Genomic DNA, 21440 nt, shown 5'->3' with positions numbered 1-21440 from the left:
GAGCAAGCTGGGTTTAGAAAAGGCAGAGGAACCAGAGATCAAATTGCCAACATCCATCAGATCATAGAAAAATCAAGAAAATTCCAGAAAACACGAGACAGGAGAAATACAAATATTAAGGAGACTTCCCAGGTGGTTCAGTGGTTAGGGGTCCGCCTTCCGACGCGGGGGGTGTGGGGGACAAAGGTTCAGTCCCTGATCCGAGAGCTGAGAGCCCGTGTGCCCAGGGGCTGCTGGGCCCACACACCCCGACTGCTGAGCCCACGTGCTCTGGAGCCCCAGCGCCGCAACCAGAGAGAGGCCCGCACCCCCGGGGAGGGTCCCGCGAGATCTGACACAGCCAAAATTAAATAAATAAGAAGTTTTTTTAATAAAAACCTTAGGAATGAAAACATAATTAAATATGTAACTTGATTAAGTAGCTGACAGGACATTTTATCAATAAACAGAAGCTTTATGCCAATGTATTTCAAAGCTTGGGTGAGACTGACAAATTCCTAGATAAAATATACCTTTCAAAGCTGACTCCACGAGAAACAGAAAACCTAAGCGTCTGTGAGAAGCACGGGCTCCAGGGACCTGCAGAAACAGACTGTAGAAGAAGGGGGAGCTTCCAGTGCACGAGCCCGCTACAGTTCACGAGACCCAGTGAAGGAAAAAAGCCAAACTAACATAGAACAAAGCTCTTACTTTACGTCACTAAAACATCCAAGCGGGTTAAAGAGATCATGTGAAGATGTTATAAAAGAACATGAAGAAAATACGGAAGAATTATAAGATGGAAGTGTATTCATATAGGATAAAGAAGTCTGAGTTCTAAACAGAAGAAAGACGTCGCTGTCAGAGTCCAGAGTGATTCTCTCTGGGATGGGAAGGGGAGGAGTGGGAAGGAATGGAACCAAGATCTGTAATATTTTGACGTTTTAGACGATTGAATACAAGTAAGGTTAATTCAAAAGAAAAATTAGAGACAGGATCGGGGATGGCCAGGACCGTGGCTATGGCCAGTCGCCTCCAGCCCTGCAGCCAAAGGGAGCAGGAGAGCACCAGGGGCCCAGGCCCCACGCGCCCGCAAGCCCACCTCTCGCTCCATGGCCTCTGTGCTCTCATCGCGCCAGCAGGCTGGGCACGCTCGCCAAGGGCCCAGGACGGCCTCAGCCCGGGACTCGGGCCCCGGGGCGCCTGGGGGCGGGCAAGGAGGGGTGCACGGCGCCTGGGTCCACGGAGGGTCTCGTTTATCGGGCTTAGAGCCGCCCGAGGGGTGGGGTGCATGGGAGCCGCGTGCAGAGTGCGGCCTGTCAGTGGAGCTGCTAATATAAATTTGCTCAGCTGTGACACACACAGCGTTGTTCTGGCTGAGAGAAAATAAACGCCGGCCCAGCATTTTCTTGCCAATGGAGCTAAAAGCTCTCCCGGGCCTGCCGGAGGCAACAGGCAGGGGGGCCTCCTCCAGGAAGATCAGCTCTTCCGTCAGGCTCCGCCGTTCCCCAGCTGCGGGGCCTTGGACGTGGCCCACTCTGGGAGCGGACAGGACCCCTGAACACTCGGGGCTGGGGGCTGTCATCCAAGGAAGAAGGGCTGGAGGGGCAAGTGTGGCTGGAGGGTGTGGCTGGAGCCAGGGGGCCTGGATACAGGGCAGGTGGGCAGGGTCTGGAAGGAGGGGGGCCCTTGGAGCCGGGGAGCCGGGGTAGGGGCTGGTGGGCGGCAGGGACGCGTCCAGAAGGGAGCTGGCTCCAGACAGGCAGGATAGAGTCGGCAGATGGGAGCGCAGGGCCCACTGGAGTTCAGGATGTTCCTGGAGGACGTGGGGCTTGGTGGGGGCGGCCCTCTCTTGCCTGCAGGTGACTTTACAAGGCGATGAGGCAGGTGTCTGGTCCGGGACTTGCATCCTACATTACATTAAAAACAACAACAACTTGTACAACTCAACAGTAAAAAGACAAATAACCCAATTTTAAAATGGGCAGAGGACTAGTGTTTCTCTAAAGATACACAAGTGGCCAACGGGCGCAGGAAAACATGCTCAACACCATGCGTCATCAGGGAAATGCAAATCAGAGCCAAATGGGATAGCAGCAGGACGGTGCTGATCGAAGTGACAGGTAATAACAAGTGTTGGCAGGGACGTGGGGAAACTGGAGGCTCGGACGTGGCTGGCGGGGATGGAAAACGATGCGGCCGCTTTGGAAAACAGTCTGGCACTTCTTCAGTTAAACCTAGAAATCCCGTGTGCCCCAGCAACTCTACTGCGAGCTATCTACCCAAGAGAGATGAGAGCACATCTGCACAGACTGTACGCGAACACCCGCGGCAGCTTTACTCATGATAAGCGGGAGGTGGACTCGGCCCAGAGGTCTGTCCACGGGCGGACAGATAAACAACGCATGGTCCATCCATACAGTGGGATAGCGTTGCTGTTCAGTCCCTCAGGCGTGGCCGGCCCTTTGCAACCTTGTGGACTACAGCACACCAGGATCCTCTGTCCTCCACTGTCCCTCAGAATTTGCTCAAATTCGTGTCCATCGAGTCGGTGATGCCATCCAACCACCTCATCCTCTGCCACCCCTTCTCCTTCTGCCTTCGGTCTTTCCCAGCATCGAGGTCTTTTCCAGGGAGTCAGCTCTTCTCATCAGGTGGTCTAAGTATTGAGCTTCAGCATCAATCTTTCCAATGAATATTCAGAGCTGATTTCTTTTATGATTGACTGGTTCGATCTCCTTGCTGTCCTAGTGATTCTCAAGAGTCTTCTCCACCACAGTTCAAAAGCATCAGTTCTTCAGCACTCAGCCTTCTTTATAGTCCAACTCTCACTTTCATACATAACTACTGGAAAAACATAGCTTTGACTGTATGTACCTTTGTCAGCAAAGTGATGTCTCTGCTTTTTAATACACCATCTAGGTTTGTCACAGCTTTCTGAGGAGCAAGCATCCTCTAATTTCATGGCTGCAGTAGCCGTCCACAGTGATTTTGGAGCTCAAGAAAATAAAATCTGTCACTGCTTCCAGTGGAATATTATTCAGCCCTTAAAAGGGATGGAGTGTTCATACCTGCAGCAGTGTCAGGACGCATCATGCTGAGTCAAAGAAGCCAAGCACAGAAGGCCATGTATTGTCCGACTTCCTTTCTGTGAAATGTCCAGAGCAGCAAATCCACGCAGACACAGGGCATTCGGCGGTTGTTCGGGGCCAGGAGGAGGGAACTAGGGAGCGCCTGCCAAGGAGTGGGAGGCTCCTTGCTGAGGTAGTACAAATGCTCTAAATTGCTCGTGTAGATGGTTGCACAATACTGTGAATATACTAAAAATCATTGAATTGTACACTCCAATGGAGGCATTGTAAGCAATGTGATTACATCTCTAAAAAGCTGTCACAAAAAAGAGAACTTCACAGTTCATCCTGTATTTGTTATCGTTACTTTGGTGTTATAGAATTTCATCAAAAACTACATACAAAAAATATGCATTGGGATGTGAATGAATGTTTAAATCACTTCCTAGTTGGTTTTTCAAAGGGAGGTAGGTCATCCCCATCTCCTCCGGGTCAGTGAAGAGGACTCGGGTCTCCTGGGTTCTGTCACAGGCCGGACAGTGACTGCAGGGGTCGATGCGTGAGGTGCCGCCCCGCTAAGCCTCCCTGTCCTCAGCTGAGGGCGGCTCCCGAACCTTCCGGGCTGCCAGGGGGATGAGCAGCAATACGATATGACCCCCAAACCAAGACGCTTCCTGCAGGCTGCCCACTGCTCAGCCCCGCCAGTACCCACATGTGGGGGCCACACGGGTTTTCTGGAATGGGAGAGGGGTGGGTAAGGGCATCACCCGTCCCCATGAATTCCTGTCACTAACACGGGTAGGCGAAGTGGGGTCTCCCCTGGACAAGCTGAGACTTGGGGGCTCCCTGCCTGGCCCCACCATCTCCCAGGGACTGCAGTCATGGCCCCTCCGCCCTGCACAGGGCAGCAAGTGATGGGCACACAAAGGATGCTGGGAGAATCTCGGATCAAGAGCACGGTGACGGCTGAGCTCTCCCTCGGCCTTCTCTCGAGTCCTCGCTCAGACACCTAGATGGGGACAAGGGGGCAGGCTGGTGAGACCACGACGCTAAGGACAGCCTGCGGAAGAAACAGCAATACCGACAGCAAGCAGTAAGAATAACAGTCTGCTAAGGGTGCCGACCCAGACTAGGTGCTGGCTCCACCCTCTCCACGGCAGGACCCTCAGTCCCTGACGCACCCCCAGGCCCACCCCAGCTCCCACACGGCTCCTCTCACGGGTCCCCTTTTCCTGGCACCTGCGTGCCCTCTACCACGTCTGCCGCCTCCGAGAAGCCTCTCCTGATGAGCCCCGCGGCTGGCTGTCCTTGCCTTGCCTTTTCTGGGGCAATCAGCTCTGCACGGGCACTCTGCGGGGGCCTCATCAACTCTGCATGGGCACTCTGCGGGGGCCTCATCCCAACTGGGAAAGGCACGGAACCAGGAGGATCCTGGGCAGACGCTGCTGGGCCTGGACAGGCCTTAGTGGACAGGTGGGCGGGGCAGGGTCAGGAGGACAGAGGAGGGGAGGACGGGGTTGGGGGGCGGGTCCCGGGGAGAGGGAGCCCTAACGCAGAGCCTGAAGGAGCCGGCAGCTCCAGGAGCCGCAGCGGCACAGGGGCACTGGGGAACGGCGCAGACCACTGGACCTGCCCAGGACTTGAAACATGCCCTGGAGGGCTGGGAGCCCCCGGCCTACGTGCCTGGCCCCCAAGCCCCCCATCAGAGGTCGGGCATCTGTGTGCAGGGAGCCCAGCCCCGCCTCCGGCCGTCACGTGGCAGGGCGGGCCCCCGCAGCCCTGGACGGGACGCCTCGGGTCAGCCCACCTGCCTTGGGGTCGGGAGGCCACCAGCCGTCAGCGCCAGCATCACGGGCCCCAGGGACCTCCCCGCTGCTTCCAACGTGCCCAGTCGGACAAAGCTTATTTATGTTTGTTTCTCCCTTTCTGGTGGTTTCTGTCACCACCGCTGATAGATGGGCACGTGTTGATGGATTTTTCAATCTGCTGCCCATAAAAAGATTGTATTTTGACTACTTTATGGCTTTGTTGTGGTGTGTGCGATTCTGGTGTGATAATTACTGGAGGAATAGCTACAGGCCTGCAGCAGGGCAGGGAGGGGGACGGGACACCAGGGGACCCGCACTTCCCACAGAGCCTGGGGCTCTGCCCCCTCCCCTGCCCGTTTCTAGGCTTTCCCGCCATGGGATGAGAAGCTTCCTGAGCTCAAGAGTCTGGAGACGCTCCAGGGGCCCTCAGACTTGCTGCCTAGAGTCTGGGATGCTCACCAGCCAGGAGGGAGGCCCTGCCTCTCGACACAGGGAGGCATGACCAGAGACGGCGCACAGAAGGCACACATGCACACACACTCACACACACACTCACACACACATCCACTCTCACATACTCATGCACAAACACGCATGCACACATTCTCGCACGCACACACTCACACACACATTCACACTCTCACACACTTATGCACAAACACGCATGCACACATTCTCGCGCACACACACACTCACACACATTCATACTCACACACTTATGCACAAACACGCATGCACACATTCTCGCACGCACACACTCACACATTCACACTCACATACTTATGGACACACACTTATGCGCACACACATTCACACTCACACTTGTGCACACACACGCATGCACACTCATACACATTCTCACACACACATTTGCTCACTCACACACAGACACACTCGCACACACTCATTCACACACACACTCTCACACACACACTACAGACATACACACTCCCACACACTTACTCATGCACGCACACACTCACACTCACACAATCCTGGTGGCCCTCCTCAGGCCAGCCCTGGATGCTGGCGGATCTCACACACTGGCCAGGTCCGGGTTGGGAGCTGAGGATTTGGGGCCACACCAAGGACACCCTTGGGCTCAGAGGGCGGCTGCATAAGGACGTTCCAGAGCCGCGGACCCTGAAGGGCCAGACGCGGAAGAGCTCGTCCTGGCAGGAAGGCCAGGCCCGGGGGAGCCCTGAGTGCAGAGAGCCGGGATGGGGGAGGGGGCCGCACCCGGGACCCCCGTGTGTGGCCGGACCGACGGGACCTGGGAGCAGAGGCGGAGGCTCGGGCCTCCTGCACCCCACTCCTCAGGCTCGGTTCCCCGCCCAGAAATGTGGCTCCACTGGGTCCACAGGAGAATGGTGATTTTGAGGACACCAGCCCTCCATCGCTGACTCCGTGCCTGGCCCTGGCTGAGCCTGTTACACGTATCATGCTTTTTAACCTTTGCAAAAACCCCAAGAGGTTGGCAGGCCTCCTAACCATCTCCATTCTACAGGTGAGAAGACTGAGGCCCAGGGAGGTCAGGGGCTGAGCCCTGAGTGCTGGTCCAGGGTTCTAACCCAGGCATCAGGCCCAGTCCCTTCACAGACTGAAGAAGTGAAGTGAAGTCGCTCAGTCGTGTCTAAGTCTTTGCGATGCCATGGACTGTAGCCTACCAGGCTCCTTTGTCCATAGAATTTTCCAAGCAAGAGGACTGGAGTGGGTTGCCATTTCCCTCTTTCAGAGATTGGATCCAGTAAATCTGCACACAATTCCAGGAGGGCTTCGCAAACACTACACTGCCATCCAGAGGTGGGGGCTCCTCTCCAAGCCCAGGATGTCCCCTGAGGCCAGATTCCTCCAAGCTTCCCTCTGGGCATCTCTTCCCACCTAACCACTGGGAAAAAGCCCAGATGACTCCCAACTCCCGTTTCAGCTCCTGAAAGCACCCGAGGCACTGGGGCTGGGTTCCCCAGCTGGGAACCCCACCCCCACCCCTCCAGGTCCCTATCGTCCACAGTAAAGGGCCCAGCACCCCTGCACTGCAGCCGCCCCCCCCCCGGGTTCCGCTGCCCTGCTGGTGAATAATGTATCATCACCCGCGAGCAGGGGGAGGGCACGTAAACGCCTGCAGATCCGGGGCTGGCGAGCACCCACGCCTGTGTCTGTCTTTCAGCTTGTAAACCGTTGCCCTGATCTGATCCGGGATAAACTGCCCTTCACGGAGGTGGCCGCACTGCTCACAGACCGCCACCCGCACGAACAGCAAGGCTGCAGGTGTGCAGGCTCCATCCGCTATGATTCTGAGCAGCTTGCTCCCGTCTCTAACACAAAGGAGGAAGATCCATTTCTAAACATCACAGTGCGCCAGCCCGAGTCCGGGCGTCCCAGAGACGTGGGTCTGCAGCCTCTGCAGCTGCAGCGCTGGGTGCAGGCAGCCCGAGGCTCCACAGGTCCCTCCTCCGTGGCCGCTCCTCACTCCTGGGCCCAAGCCCTAACGCTGACCCCTGGGGTCCCACCAGGAGCCCGGCGCTCAAACCACAGGTGGAACTCCGCCGTGGGCCCCAAGACACGTGTAGGAGGTGAGGCCATCACACCCCCTCCCCACCCCAAGAGCGGCCAGAAGCAGGGATGTGACCCCAGCTCCACCCATCACAGCTCGTGTGGCCCATGAACCTCAGTCGCTGTGCCTCGGTTTCCACATCTATGAGATGAGGATGACAATCCAATGCGAGGGCTGTGATGAGGAGTGGACTTCCCCGGTGGCTCAGCTGGTGAAGAATTCGCCTGCCATGCGGAAGACTTGGGTTCGAGCCCTGGGTCGGGGAGATCCCCTGGGGAAGGGGAAGGCCGCCCACTCCAGTACTGACAGGTCAGTGCACAGACAAGGCACTGAGCACAGTGGGGTCGTGCACGTCTCCCCTGAATTTGCCGTTGTTACTAGCGTTATTCAAGTTCATTCAACTGCTCCCCACAGTAGGACAGACACACTCAGTCCTCTCAGAGTGAAAATTGCAGTTTTTCCCTCCGCCACGTGGAAGGGTCTGAGACGCGTGGCTTGGGCACTGGGCTGCAGGTGACTCCGGGCGGGCTGGCGGGAGTCTGCAAACCCTAGTGAGCCTCCTCACCCGCGGGCAGCCCTCATTCCAGTGGCATTTAGGACGTGGAACCCCCATCGGGACAGTGTGGTTGGACACCCCACGCCTGCAGCAGAGGGTGGGCCCTGAGGAGGCCTAATGGGTCCTGGGATGAGGACGTCCCTGGCGGTGATGGGGACAAAACCTGAGCTTGAAGCTCCAACCCAAGGCTTCTGCCCACAGCAGGGGATCTCTCTCATTACCCCTAACACTCCCTAAAGGGGCAGACATTAGATGTTTTTTTAAACCCAAGCCCCTGGGACGGGGAGAGCAGGACAGGGACAGAGCGCCCGCAGACGGTAAAAGCCTGGAGCCTCCCGGCCTCCCGGGCCCGGGCTCCTCTGTGCCACTCGTGCGAAGCCCAGCCCAGGGCGGGGAGGTGGCAGAGCCGGGCGCCCGCCCCAGCCAGCGCGGCCTCTCGTTGAGGACACTCACAAGTGATCGGCCGGGTTTCCTCCTTCTCGGCCACTGTGGTCAGCGCTGGGGCCAGACTCCAGAAGGAGGGCTGCTCCTGGGGAGCGGCCTGGGATCATCTCAGGGGACTCGCCGTCTTCCCCTGGGGAAGCGGGGGCCGGGAGCCTCCCACAGGTGAGGGCTGGGACACCCCACGGCACACGCCCGCACCCGGCCCGGGGCATGGCACGCTGCACTCACTCAGTCGTGTCCGACTCTGCTGACCCCATGGACGGTAGCCCGCCAGGCTCCTCTGTCCGTGGGATTCTCCAGGCAAGAATACTGAATGGGTTGCCGTGCCCTCCTCCAGGGGGTCTTCCCGACCCAGGGATTGAACCCGCATCTCTTACGTCTCCCGCGTTGGCAGGTGGTCCCACGAGGGCCGCCTGGGAAGCCCGCGTGGCCACAGCAAGCACTCCGGTGAGTTTCCTGGGGCGGCTTAGATGACAGAGTGAAGTCTCACAGTCTGAGGCCAGAGGTCCAAGCCCAGGGTGTGGGCAGGGCTGGACCCCCCGAGGCCTCCGTCCTCGGCTCACCTGCGGCCGTCTCCGCCCGCTGTCCTCCCACGGCCCTCCCTCTGTGCGTCTGTAGCTGACCCCCTCTCCTTCCAAGCACACCAGTCAGATAGGACTCTCATGCCCTCACTTGAACTCAGTTAGCTCTTCAAATGCCCCGTCTCTAAATACAGTCACATCCTAAGGGCCCGGGGGTTAGGACATACGTGTTTTGGAGGGGATGTAAGTCAGCCCGTAAGCACACTCCATGCCTGTGTGCTGGGCAGGTGGCAATGTCAAGAAATGTCAAGAAACAGCCCCCGTGAGTGGAAGCTTGGCATGTGCCCGACCCCCTGCCTAGGCACCTTGTACAGCTCATTCATTGTCTCCTCAAGCCTTGAAGAGGTGTCACCAGCCCTCTTTCCAGATGAGCAACCAAAGCTCAGAGAGGATGGAGAATTTACCGAAGGTCGCTAGCAGGAAGCAGAGCCCAGACAGAGCCAGGCTCCGCTGGCTGCAGTCCAGGCTGCTCTCCACCACCTGGAACACGGAACAGCTAGGGCACCTGCAAAACCAACGGCCCAGCTAAAAGCAGCCTGGCACTGCTTCAAGTCCTTTATTTCCTTCACGACATTCAATGTGGTCTTCATAACAACTGTGTGAGATGGGCATCTTCCTTCCTTTTTCACCAGTCAGAGTAAGGCCAGGGAGATAACAGCGATTGGCTAACTGCTTGGAAGACAGATGGAAGGATAGTGGGTGGGTGGGTGGGTGGATGGCTGGATAGGTGGATTATTGGATAACAGATGGATGACTGGGTGGATGGTGGATGGCTGGATAGATAGTGGATTGATGGACAGGTGGATGGGTGGTGGTTGGATGGATAATGGATGGATAGGTGGATGGGTGGTGATGGTGGGTTCTTGAATGGATGGGTGAATGAGTAGATGGGTGGTGGATGGAGGGACAGTGGATGGGTGGGTGGGCAGATGGATGGGTGGATACGTGCCCCATCAGATTCAGACCCCAGGCCTCCAGGGATGGCAGGGCAGACCCACTGAGATGAGGCTGACAGCACCCCTGACTGGCCTGCGTCAGTGCTCCTGGTTCAGCACGTCTTCCTGGACACGGCATCACAAACAATGACACAGCTCTAACACAGCCCAATCGTTTCAACATGTGTAAATACCCAGATAAGGGCCACGCTACAATTTAGGCTCCCTGGAAGGAAACAGCTCTTGCGTGTTCACAGGAGCGTCCAGCTCACCGGACACACAACGGCAGCAATACGCCCCCGTCACACTCACCCGCCCAAGCATGGGGACGGCCACTGACTGCGGCTGTCAGAAGGCTGCTCTTGAAGAAGCAGAGGACACCTCCCAGCCTGCCTCGTCGAGTCTGTTGAAGGAGGATCTGACCAGGCTGAATGAAATAAACGTCCACGAAATTGCAAGGTTGCTGGTGTGATGATGGCAGGAAGCAGACAAGCGACGACCCCACGACGTCCCAGCAGCGAGAGCATTTGCAGAAAGACAGAGGGAGGCAGCGACCAGCTCGCTCCTCTGTGCCCCCACCCGTGACCCTGTCTCAGGCACCCCCATTCTCTGCAGGGTGGGCACCACACAGGGCATCTCCTTCAGCCCCAGGGTGACGGGGACGGCAAAGACAGGTCTCACGACCCGGCTCTAAGTGGCGTTACAGCTTCCCAGACCCTCGCGGGGGATGCACCGGCCCCGCGCCTGGTCCTACACCAGGCTCCAGAAACACACGTGTGGCCAGTTAGGAGCACGGGTCACGCTGCAGGCCCGGGTGAGCCTCATCAGAGACAAGGAGCTACGGGGCAGGAGAACCGCGTGTGTGGCATCTCGGGCTCTTCCTTCTCGGACTTGCTCTGACTTCAGTTACGCGAGTGCCTGTGAGACCCCCAGTCTCAGGTCTCCCCCACGCCAGGCTACCCGGCCCAGAAGCCCTTGACTTGGCTCCTCCCTGACTCTCTCCCCAGCCGCTGGCCCGAAACCCGGCACTAAATAAACGCAGGAGGCTCAACGAGTAGCTCGTGAAAGTACAGGATGAATTTTGTGAAATTTATCACCAGCATATAAGGCCTCAAGGGCAAAAACTGGGCATTTTCCTTCTCGAAATCACTACAGTTTGATGTAGTGCTTGAAGCTTGACACTCCATAAATGTTTAGATTCTGAATTTAATTTGAATTTAACTGACCGGCCTGGTAAAGGAAGGGAGGAGATATTACTCATAACTGAAAAAAATTAGAAAAAAAAATTTTAAACAAAAACTCGAGAGCCCCTGGCTAAGCAGCTGAGAGGGGACATCTGGAGGGGAGGGTTTTCATAATTCATTTCTTAAAAAGCCAGGCTCACCACCTCCTCCATGTCCTCGTGTTTAATTAAATGGTGAAGGATTAGCATCTAGTCACAGAAGCGGGCCTGGCCACTTGGCTCTGGGAAACAGGGACCGCTCGGCCAGAGGCTCCAAGAAGCCCCAACACCCCCCAGAAACGGGACGGGGCCCAGGAGGACCCTCAGGCAGGGGGCAGGGGCCATGGGCGGCCTTCTGAGCCACGACCCGAGTGGATCCGTGAGGAGTGAGGGCGGGCCTCCCAGGGCGGGCGCCGCAGAGGCCCCCCCAGCTTCCCCGTGCCTGCCTGGTGGGGTCACACATACGCGTGGGCACAGATGCCTGCGTGGGCTTCCCAGGTGGCTCACTGGTAAAGAACCCACCTGCCCGTGCAGGAGACGTAAGGGATGCCCGTTCAATCCCTGGGTTGGGAAGATCCCCTGGAGGAGGAAATGGCAGCCCTCTCCAGGATTCTTGCCTGGAGAATCGCATGGACAGAGGAGCCCGGTGGGGTAGAGTCCACAGCATGCACAGGTGTGTGTGTAGGTGTGTTTAAGCATGTGCACCTCTGTGTGCGCGTCTGGGCAAGGCCGTGGTGTGTGCACGTGTGTACACAGCCAGCACTGAGCTTCTCAGCCACGTATGGCCGACAGTGCTGCGGGGGCCCCCTCCACCCGGGCCCGGGAGGGCTTCATCCAGAGAAGCTGCCGGAACGTGGATGGACAGACTTCAAAGGGACAGTCCGAGGAGGGAGGCAGGAGCCACTTTCACAGACCTGCTTTCTGTAAACACGCAAACTGCAATGTAAAAGCCACCAAGACCAAGCTCAGAAGCCTGTCTCTGCTTGGCCGTCGTCAGACGACTGGGCGCTGGGATTCCAACGGACTTCCCTTCCCCTCTTCGCTCACCCGCGTCGTCTCTGTTTCTGCGATGAGTGTGGTTGCTGCAGTTGCTTGCTACAGTTCCAGGGGTCACCACTCGTTGGACAAGCCCACATGGGAAGGTCTCGGGAGCACAGGCCATGGCGGGGACGGGGGGCCCAGGGCGCCAGTTTGCGCTGAGTGCCTACTCTAGAGGACCTGCGGCTGCCTTTCCTGCACGAGCCTCCCCAGGACCCAGCACAGGGAGGTCAGAGCAGAAGCACGGGGCAGCCACAACCCCCCAAGACCACGGCAGGCGGGCGGGGCAGGCGGTGGACTCAGGCCGGTCTGTCTCCCAGCTTGGCCCCTCGGCAGGGCCCTGGGAGGCTCTGGAAGCTGGGGGTCAGCCCCCTGGGGTCGAGGCGTTAAGAAGGGGAGTGGGGGTAATGACGATCCTACACGCAAGGCAGCAAAGGGGACTCTGATGCAAAGAAGACTTCTGGACTCTGCAGGAGACGGCGGGGGTGGGATGAATGGAGAGAATGGCATTGAAACACGGACACGACCACATGTGAAACAGACAGCCAGTGCGAGGTGGGTGCACGGAGCGGGGCACCCAGCAGGCACATGCAAAGCCCGTCACAACAGTGTGATTACCCTCCAATTAAAATAACTAAAAAAACAATTAATAAGAAGAAGGGGAGCGGGGTCCAGGCCCACCAGCGGCTCCTCCGTGTGGGCGCCCAGACCCCCCGGCAGGCGCCCACCTGCCCGCATGGCTGCTCAGGCGCAGGCAGTGGGCTGGCCAGGAGCCCCGAGCTGGACACGGGCCTTCAACTTCTCCCAGAAGAGCCCTGACATCCTCTCTCACAGACGCCCGGGGCCTCCCCAGGTGCGGACCAGCTGCCAGACACCCCACAAGAGACGAGGGGTGAGAGGGCAGAGCGCCTGGGGCTGCTCGGGGGACCCCAAGGCCGCGGGGTTCAGTCGCGGCCCTGCGGGCGCTGAGCTGTCTTCCTCCACTTCTTCCACACCGCCTCCCACCACACATCCTCGCCTTCTCCTCGGCCAACCTTCCCTGAGGCCCCACCTCGCAGACACAAGGCAGACCACAGGCCACATATCTGATGAAATGTCATGGATGGCATAGGAGTCTCGGAGCATCAGAGCTACAGAAACCTTTGTCTCCACTGAGTCAGAAAATAAAAAACAAACTGGCTGCTCCCCATGGCTCTGCAATCCAAACACCGTAAATTCCACAGACCACAGAGGGCCGGTGGCGGGGCCCCTTCCTGCCTGCCTGACGAGTGCAGACGGCCTCTGATTCCATCTCGCGTTTGCAGCTGGCGAATCAAACGTTCAGACCGCGTGCGCTGGCTGCTCAGGCCCGGCCGGCCCGCAGCTGCACTGCCCCCAAACAGGAAGGCAGGAAGACAAAGGAATCAAAGTGAAATAAATGCCAGATAAATGTAGATGTGTCACTTTAAAAATTCATAAACACCAATCCCCTCTGCAATTTATTTGGGTTTAACCAGTGAACAGACCCATCTAACTTCCTGAGAGACGCCACCGAAGCATGAATTTTTGAGAAATCCCATTTCCTGGTTTCCCGGTGTGTGAGGTTCCTGGAGGCGGGGGGACCCCAAGCCAGCGCCGGGACCCGGGAGTCTCGTTCAAGCCTGAGTTCTGTCCTGCCCCCGACCCCCAGGCTCTGGACACCAGCTGTGCCGGCCACCCCCTGGGCCGCCCTGTGAGCACTCCAGGCCTCAGTTTCTCCATCTGTGTTGTGGGGGGATTGTGGGGGCCTTGACCCCAGCCACACAAGTGGGGGCTGTCACAACAGTGTGACCACCCCCAGGTGGGGGTGAGGGTGAAGCATGGACCAAACAGCGTGAAGTCGGGGCTACGATTCTGGGAATTCCTTCCTATTCTGCAGAAACAGAGCCAAGCGAGGGGCCCAGAGGGAAAGAGCCGGACCCCAGTATCCTCCGGCCAGAGTCACAGCGGAAGGTGGGGGGCCGGCCTTGGGGGTACTGGGACAGGCACCATGCAAACAGTGACATCTGGGGGAGCCGGAGCCTGTTCCCGGGCACGCAGCCCCTGTGGGGCAACGCCGTCCCCTGCAGCCACGCTGGGAGCCCTGCGTATGCAGCCGGGGGCAGAGAGGCGTTTACAGCCCTAATGCGGAGTGGAAGGCTCAGTCTCTGCACAGCACTCGGGGGGCTGCTGCTGGCTGCTGGCAGGTGGAGGGGGTACCCAGAGGGCCCGGGGGGTACACGGAGGCCCAGGACCCCCTCAGCGACCGCACTTATGGGCCCAGGGGCAGACAGCCGGCCAGGGCCCGGTTGAGCTGGACTCCAGGATGCCTGGCAGGTCGGGAGGTGTGCAGGGCCCGGGGAGGACACCGCGGTGGTCTGTTGTGAAGCCCCTCGCCTCCTCTGGACTCATCCGTCCACAATGTTCCTGCAGAGCCAGGCTCCACCTTCGGGGAAAGCGTGCGACAAGCAGAGAGAGACCAGCTGCTCACCTAGCAGGTGGGCGGGTGCCCCCCTGCTCAGAGCAGCTGGTGGGGGGGCCCTCTGAGAAGTGCTGGCCATGCTCTGCCCCCAGGCGCCCCCGTCTATCTTAAGTAAGATGGATAATCACGGTCCCCAAGAGCTGCCCGCTGGCTCTGTGGACACCAGCCTGGCCAGCTGCTTAGCGGCAGGATCACCAGTTCCCGAGTACACACACCTCCTCCCCACCACCCCTTGAGCTTGGAGCCCAGGGTGGGATCCACACTGCCCCTCAGGGGTCACCCCTCAGGGGTCTCCGGTCCACAGACGGGGCGAGCCCTGCGTCCAGGGGAGCTGAGGATGGCGTGGGACTCGGGTCCCTGTGGTCCAGCTGGAGCAGCGGCCCCTCACCGCCCTCCCTGGGAAGTCCGCACCACCCCCACCAGCCCCTACAGGGCCACTGGGCAGATGGGCACCTGGGCTCCCCCGCTCCCCAGAGTCAGCCCGAGATAGTCGTGGGCCCAGCACAGCCCCGCCGACAAGTGTGCCCCGTGCCTGACAAGGATGTCCACTCTGGCTCCGATCCAGCTGCTCAGGACGTCAGAGGACGGAACCCCACAGCCTGGGCCAGGCCTGCTCACTCACAGGCTTGCAGACGTCCTGGCCGCTGGGTCTGCTCCAAGCGGACGGGGATCAGGCTCACCTTGTGGCAAGGTGCGTGCGTCTGTACCGCAGCCCCTTCCCAGAGACACAGGGCCTGGCGTCAGCCCCCGCCCCGGCCCAACCCCCCGAGGGCACGAGCCTGACCACACGCGGAGCCACCGGGCAGCCTGCCGGGTCTGGCTCTGTGCTTCCTCCAAGAAGCGGCTCCAGGTCTCTGGGGGGCGTTGCAGAGGTTGGGGGGCTGGAGAACTGGGGACCCGGCAGTCACCCCCACCACGAGGTGGGCTCTGCCACGGGGTCTCCGTGTTTGGGCCACGATGCAGCGACCACTGGACAGATGTCCAATGTTGCAGCAACAGGCTCTGCCCAGTCGGCGGGTCCAGCCCTGCTGGTATCTGTGCCCAGTGACAGCTGGGCCCGGCCCCGGGGGCCCTGGAGGTCCCGCCATGCCTGGCTTCCTCCAGCTCCTGAGGATTCCCCGCTGCGGGTGTGCAAAGGCTCTGGGCCCGAGGCTGCCGCCGGGTGGGGACCAGGGTGGAGGCCCCACAGGCCAGCGCCAGCCTGGGTCACCGTCCGCCTGGCCCGGGTGGCTGGCAGCTCCCCCGCTGACCCCCGTGTGCCTCTCCCCTTCCCGTCCCCCGGGCAGGGACGCAGGACAGCTGGGTGCTGACCTGCGGCTCCTCCCCGGCCTGTCTCTGCTCCGTGGGCTGGAGACAGGCACACCTCCCCAGCAGCAGCCCCCACAGCCCTGAGGCTGCCCAGGGCAGGCGTCCTTCCTTCCTGTTGCTGCCGCCAGGGGCACGAGCCCACCGCCACGTCGCCACTCTGCATCACTGTGCGGTTTACATCACGTTGCAGTCCAGAGAGGGCTGCCACCCCCGGGGCCTCAACGGGGCCTCCCCTCGCCCTGGAGGCAGGTTGGGGGCGTCCAGGGCATTTCTGTGTTACTGACAAGTGACCCGAGGTTCAGAGAGGACAGAGAGCAAGGCCAGGGCAGGGCTTGGTCATCTCAGAGCCCAGCACCCCCCATGGGGCCTGGCCCGGCCTCCCTCCCCGACACACCAGGCACACGTGTGCACACATGGGCATGTGCACGCATGCATGCTCACATATGCACACTCATGCACGCATCCCAGCTCCGCTAGGGGTGGGTTTCCTGCTCAGAAATGAGTTCCTCCTGGTGTGAGTAGACGAAACCTACACCTGGTGTTCCCAGAACCCAGGGATGAGGGGCTCCGAGGCCCCTGGGAGACGGGGCCTCTGTCCATCGCTGTGATGAGGGTTTGCCCCTCCTGGTACCCGGCCAGCCAGATGGGGGCAAGGCAGTGCCATCTAGTGGGCACAGCGGGTACTGCACTGGTGTGTGTGTTGGGGGTCAGGCCACACGGGTGGAGCCGCAGACCCCGCCGTCGCCCAGGACAGAGGATATCCAGCGTCCCCCTCCTGTGGTGTGGGCTGCTCCCCGAGGACAGAAGCAGCCGCGCACAAGGCCCTGAGAAGTGCTGTGGTCCAGCAGCTGGCACAAGCCTCGAAAACCAAAGAATATGTGGCCCGAGTTCCGTGGAGCCGTGCGGGGTGGCCCGCCCGAGCTCTCACACCCACGACTGCTCCTCCGCGAGAACACGGCCCTGAGCCCCCGCGGCCTCATCTCTCGGCTCAGCGGCTGTGGGGCTGCGGGCAGCCGGAGCCTCTGACCAACCGCATGGGGAGGGCGTCCCCCTTCACTGCAAGACGCCAGCCGCCTTTCCAGGCCCCCTCACCGCGATGACAGCCCAGAGTGCGGTCCCACTCACGCCAGCTCAGGGGGCGCCCTCGCCGGGGTCTGGGACGCCCCCCCACCCATGCAGGCCCTCCCTCTCTGTGTGAGTGCAAGCTCGCCTTTCAGACGCCATGGCCAGGATCATAATACATGCAGCCCAGCACTTCGCAGGGACCTCAGCCATGGGGCAGGCCAGCATCTCGCGAGCGCCAGTGGGCTCAGAATGAAAGCCATGGAGGGGACAGGCTGGTCATCTTTGCTGTCAGACGCTAAAAGCCACCTGTCACGCTGGTGGAGACAGAGATGTGACCCCAGCAAACTGGAGACGGCCGCCGCCTGGCCCCAGACTCCCTGCTGTCTGACACCCGGTCTCGTGACGGCAGGGGGCGGGAGACTTTCAGGGGAGAAAGTGGAGAGCTGCTTTCTTTATGCACCCCGTCTCCTGAGGGCCTGCACATGTGTGTGTGTGCCTGTGTGTGCATGCGTGTGCATGCATGCTTAGCACGTGTGTACACGGGCCCATGTGACTCGTGCATGTGCTCATGTGTACATGTGCCTGTGTGTGCACTGTGCTCGTTGCATGCGTGTGTCTGTCTGCGTGTGTCCACGGACACAGGAATGTCTGGGCACCTCCAGGTGGAGGCCCAGCACTCTGCCCGCGGGCTTGAGCCTGTGAGGGCTGAGCAGCCCAGCCCGACTCTGACCCCAGCGGGATGGGGGCCCCACGTGAACCTCCCACCCTCGCCCCTGCAGGCACCCCCCAAGCCCAGGCCCAGCCTGACTCAGGGGCAGCTGTTCGAGGACCACGGGCAGCGTGGGCGTCCGGCAGTGAGGGGCTGAGGGTCTGCTTGCCCACCTTCTCCAGAGACCTGCACCTTCGCCGTCTGCACAGTCCTCCCCACAGGGGCCCTTCCTTGCGGTCACCATGGAGCAAGGCCCCGCCCCCTCATGTGCCTGCCACCCGCTTAGCCTCGCAGACTCCCGCTGTCTTGCGGGCGGCGCTTCCTGCCCCGTGGGCTCCTGAGCTTCTCGTGGGCGGTGGCCCCGGGGGTCCGGCACACCACGCCCCCACGCTGACCCCGTGGCACAGCGCCAAGCCCCCCAGAGCCGCTGGCCTGGACCGTGCCCAGCTGCCAGCTCCCCCAGAGGTGGACTCTGCAACCTGCGTCCTCACCAGGCCCTCACCCTCTCTTTCCCTATGGCTGGCTTCTGACATGAACGATAGGTTTGAAGAGGAATGAAGCTCGTTTTCTAGAACATGCCCTGCGCCGACTGTGTAAATAAAACTGCAGAATCACAAAAAATCATAAGAACTGGCGGCACCCACTGTCTCATTTCTCACCTCCCCCTCGCTCCGCGCCCACTCCCATCTGGCCTCCAGATTCCAAGGAGCTTCCACCCCCAGCAGCTCCCCGCCCCCACTCCCCAGGACTGCCCTGCCTGGGGACAGGCAGCCCGGTAAGCACTGGCCACTCCTCCCCAGGAGCCACCCCTGGGCTCCCGCGACCTCCTGGCCATCTCCAGGAGCCGGGCCTCTCCAGCCCCTCACCCTCTTTGGCTCCATCGCCCTCTGCTGCCCATCACTCCTGGGGCCCCACTTGTGCCATCAACTCGGGCCCCTGCTGCAGGCTCAGCAGCCACGAGACCCAGTGGTGCAGACACCACCTTCCGTCACCTCCACCCACCAGCAAGGCCACGAGCCAACCCCGCCCCCATCAGTCCAGGCTGCCGCCCCCCTCCCGGCTTCTGTGCCCCCGGTTGCCTTCCCACCTGCCCCCTCAAAAGCACCCACAAAACTCTCAGGGCTGTTCCTTCTTCTTAAGACACAGCCTGTCCCCCACCTCGGGGCAGAGAATCCACCTGCAACGCAGGAGACATAGGAGACTGAGCTCGATCTCTGGGTCGGGAAGATCCCCTGGAGGAGGGCATGGCAGCCTGCTCCAGTACTCTTGCCTGAGAATCCCACGGACAGAGGAGCCTGGCGGGCTGCAGTTCACGGGGCCACGAAGAGCTGGACACGACTGAGCGACTAAGCACGGCGCCTGCCAGACCCCCCAGGCCTGACCCTGCTCTCGGCACCTCGGCGCCCTGGTGGGGCCTCAGTCCCACTGACCACGCTCGCCACCCTCAGGCTCTGATCATGACGTCCCCTCCACCGGGAACCCTTCACTCTCCCCCCACGTTTGACATGTCTCATCCTTCAAACGTCAGAGGCAGTCACCCCCAAGGAGGTGCTCTGCCTCCCGGAACCGGTGGGCACTCCTGGGACTGTGAGGGGGTGGCATCCAGTGTCTGGGGCCTGCAGGGCCCCGTGGGCAGGGACCAACCGCGCCTGGGGTCTTCCCTGCTGTGTCCCGGCCCCACCTGCAACCAGCACATCTGTGCTGTGCAGACCCCTTCCAGCCTGCAAATGGATGGCCCTCCCATCGGACAAACCCGCCGGGACTCACAGGGCCTTCATCTCGCTGTCGGGCAGGAATGGCTGGGAGACTAATTGAGGACAGACAACTCAGAACTTAGGACGGGACCGCTGAGCCCCCGCACCGTGCCAGGAGTGCGCGGACAGCCCGGTTCATCTCCGGAGAGCTCCGATCAGGACTCCACCAGCGCTCAGCCATCAGCAAGCTCTCGGCACAGCTCCCTAGCATCTGGGCCCCGAGGAACCCGATTCATCCGACAGAAAGGGGGCGGGACGGGGCCGGATGAGCCTCTCTGCATCCCCTCTGCCGGTCGCCTCCCCTCCCAGCCTCAACCTCTGAGGCAATCCGGTCTCAACTCAAACATGACCCCTTGGTAAAGGCACCCAGGACTCCACACTAGGAAGGAGGGACCCTGCAAACTCACCCAGGGTTATTTTCTTGCCCATCCCAGCCCCAAGGCATCTCCTCCTTTTGTTTGGCCAGTGGCTGGCTCCCTGCCGCCACCGCCCCGCAGAGCTGTCTCCTCCAGGCTGGCAGGCATTTGGGGTTCTGCACCCCTTGGCACTCCGTACACGCTTGTTGAAGGACTAAAGGAAAGACCTCTGGGCCTGCGGACTGTGGCGGCCCCAGGATACGCGTCCCTTGGGCTTGCCCTCGAGTGTCAGGCCCTGGAGCTCCCCTGGGCCCCCTCCTGGACATGCTGGGCTGCCAGGAGCCCCTATAGGGGTATTGCACAGTGCTTTCCCCCACGCGATCCCTCTCAGCCCGTAGCACCACCCCACTCGGGTGCAGAGTCTGAGCCTCCAACTAAATCAGAGAGAAACTGCAGGGATTTAGGAGACTCAGCAAGGTCGCCTGAGCGAGCAGAGGTCAACCTAGCGGCCTGGAGCCCAGGCTGGGCTCCCCTGGGGCTCGCCGCCTGCACGGCCAGGGTGCCGATCTGTGCTGGAGAAGGTGTTGGAAGTGCTGTTTGCATTCCCCCATCCCGAACGTGGGCAGATGCTCCTCCTGCTGCAGAGATTAGCCGCCTTGAACCACGGTGCACTCAGAGCTGTGTCTTCTGCACAGCAGGCTAGCCCCGGGTGGGGGTGACACCGTGAGGCTTCTAGCTGCATCTGCCCACCTCATAAGCAAAGGCATGACTTCATAAAGGAAGTGACACTGCCCAGGTTGGGGCTGAGTCTGGGCCGGGATCAGGCCTGGGTCTGGAACTAGGGTCGGAAGCAAGGAGGGCTCAGCCTGAGACCAGCGTCAGGGCTGAGTCTGGGGGAAGGATGAAGCTCAGCGAGAGCCCCGCAGCTGAGAGATGGGATTTCTTCTCGAACAGCCGGAGCCACGTGATCCTCCGCGGTGCTGGGAGCAGCGAGGTACCGGCGGCAGCTGCCCCATGCGATCCCCCATAAAGCCATAAAACAGAAACTGACTTTGAAATGGCCCTTTCTCCGCCTGTATCCTCGGACATAAATTTAAATAAAACGGCAATTTAAATGCCTGCGACACTGAGGAGGCGGCGTGGGGCTGTCTCTCCGGGCTGGGTGGGAGACAGAATGCCGCCCGAAAGCCATCCTGCTGAGCCACGCGGGTGAAGGTCGGCGCGGGGGCAGCGGGGAGGGGAGTGCCTGCAGACGCAGCGGGCACCTGGGACTGACGCCCGCCCCTGCCGGCCCCGGTCCATGGGGCAGGAGGGCACGCTGGGCCCCCGAGGGAGGGGCTGCGCCTCTGTCCCCCTGGGAAACGGGGACACACATCACATCTGTCTGCTCTTGTGATGCAGAGCCCTGAGCGGGCTCCCACCCACAGTGAGCGCTCGGGAATGCCCGCGGGTCCCCACCGTGCGGCTGGTACAACCTGTGCGGGGGCGCCCTTCTCAAACCCGCGAATGCGGAGGAAGCCCCAGAGTACCAGCTCCGCCCTGAGTTCGGAGCCTGCAGGCGCAGGAGGGGCCTGGGAACGT

This window comes from Bos mutus, chromosome 11, assembly GCF_027580195.1.
Source record: "Bos mutus isolate GX-2022 chromosome 11, NWIPB_WYAK_1.1, whole genome shotgun sequence".
Taxonomy (NCBI): Eukaryota; Metazoa; Chordata; class Mammalia; order Artiodactyla; family Bovidae; genus Bos; species Bos mutus.
The sequence above is the reverse complement of the archived record's forward strand: the minus strand, read 5'-3'. Positions refer to the sequence as shown.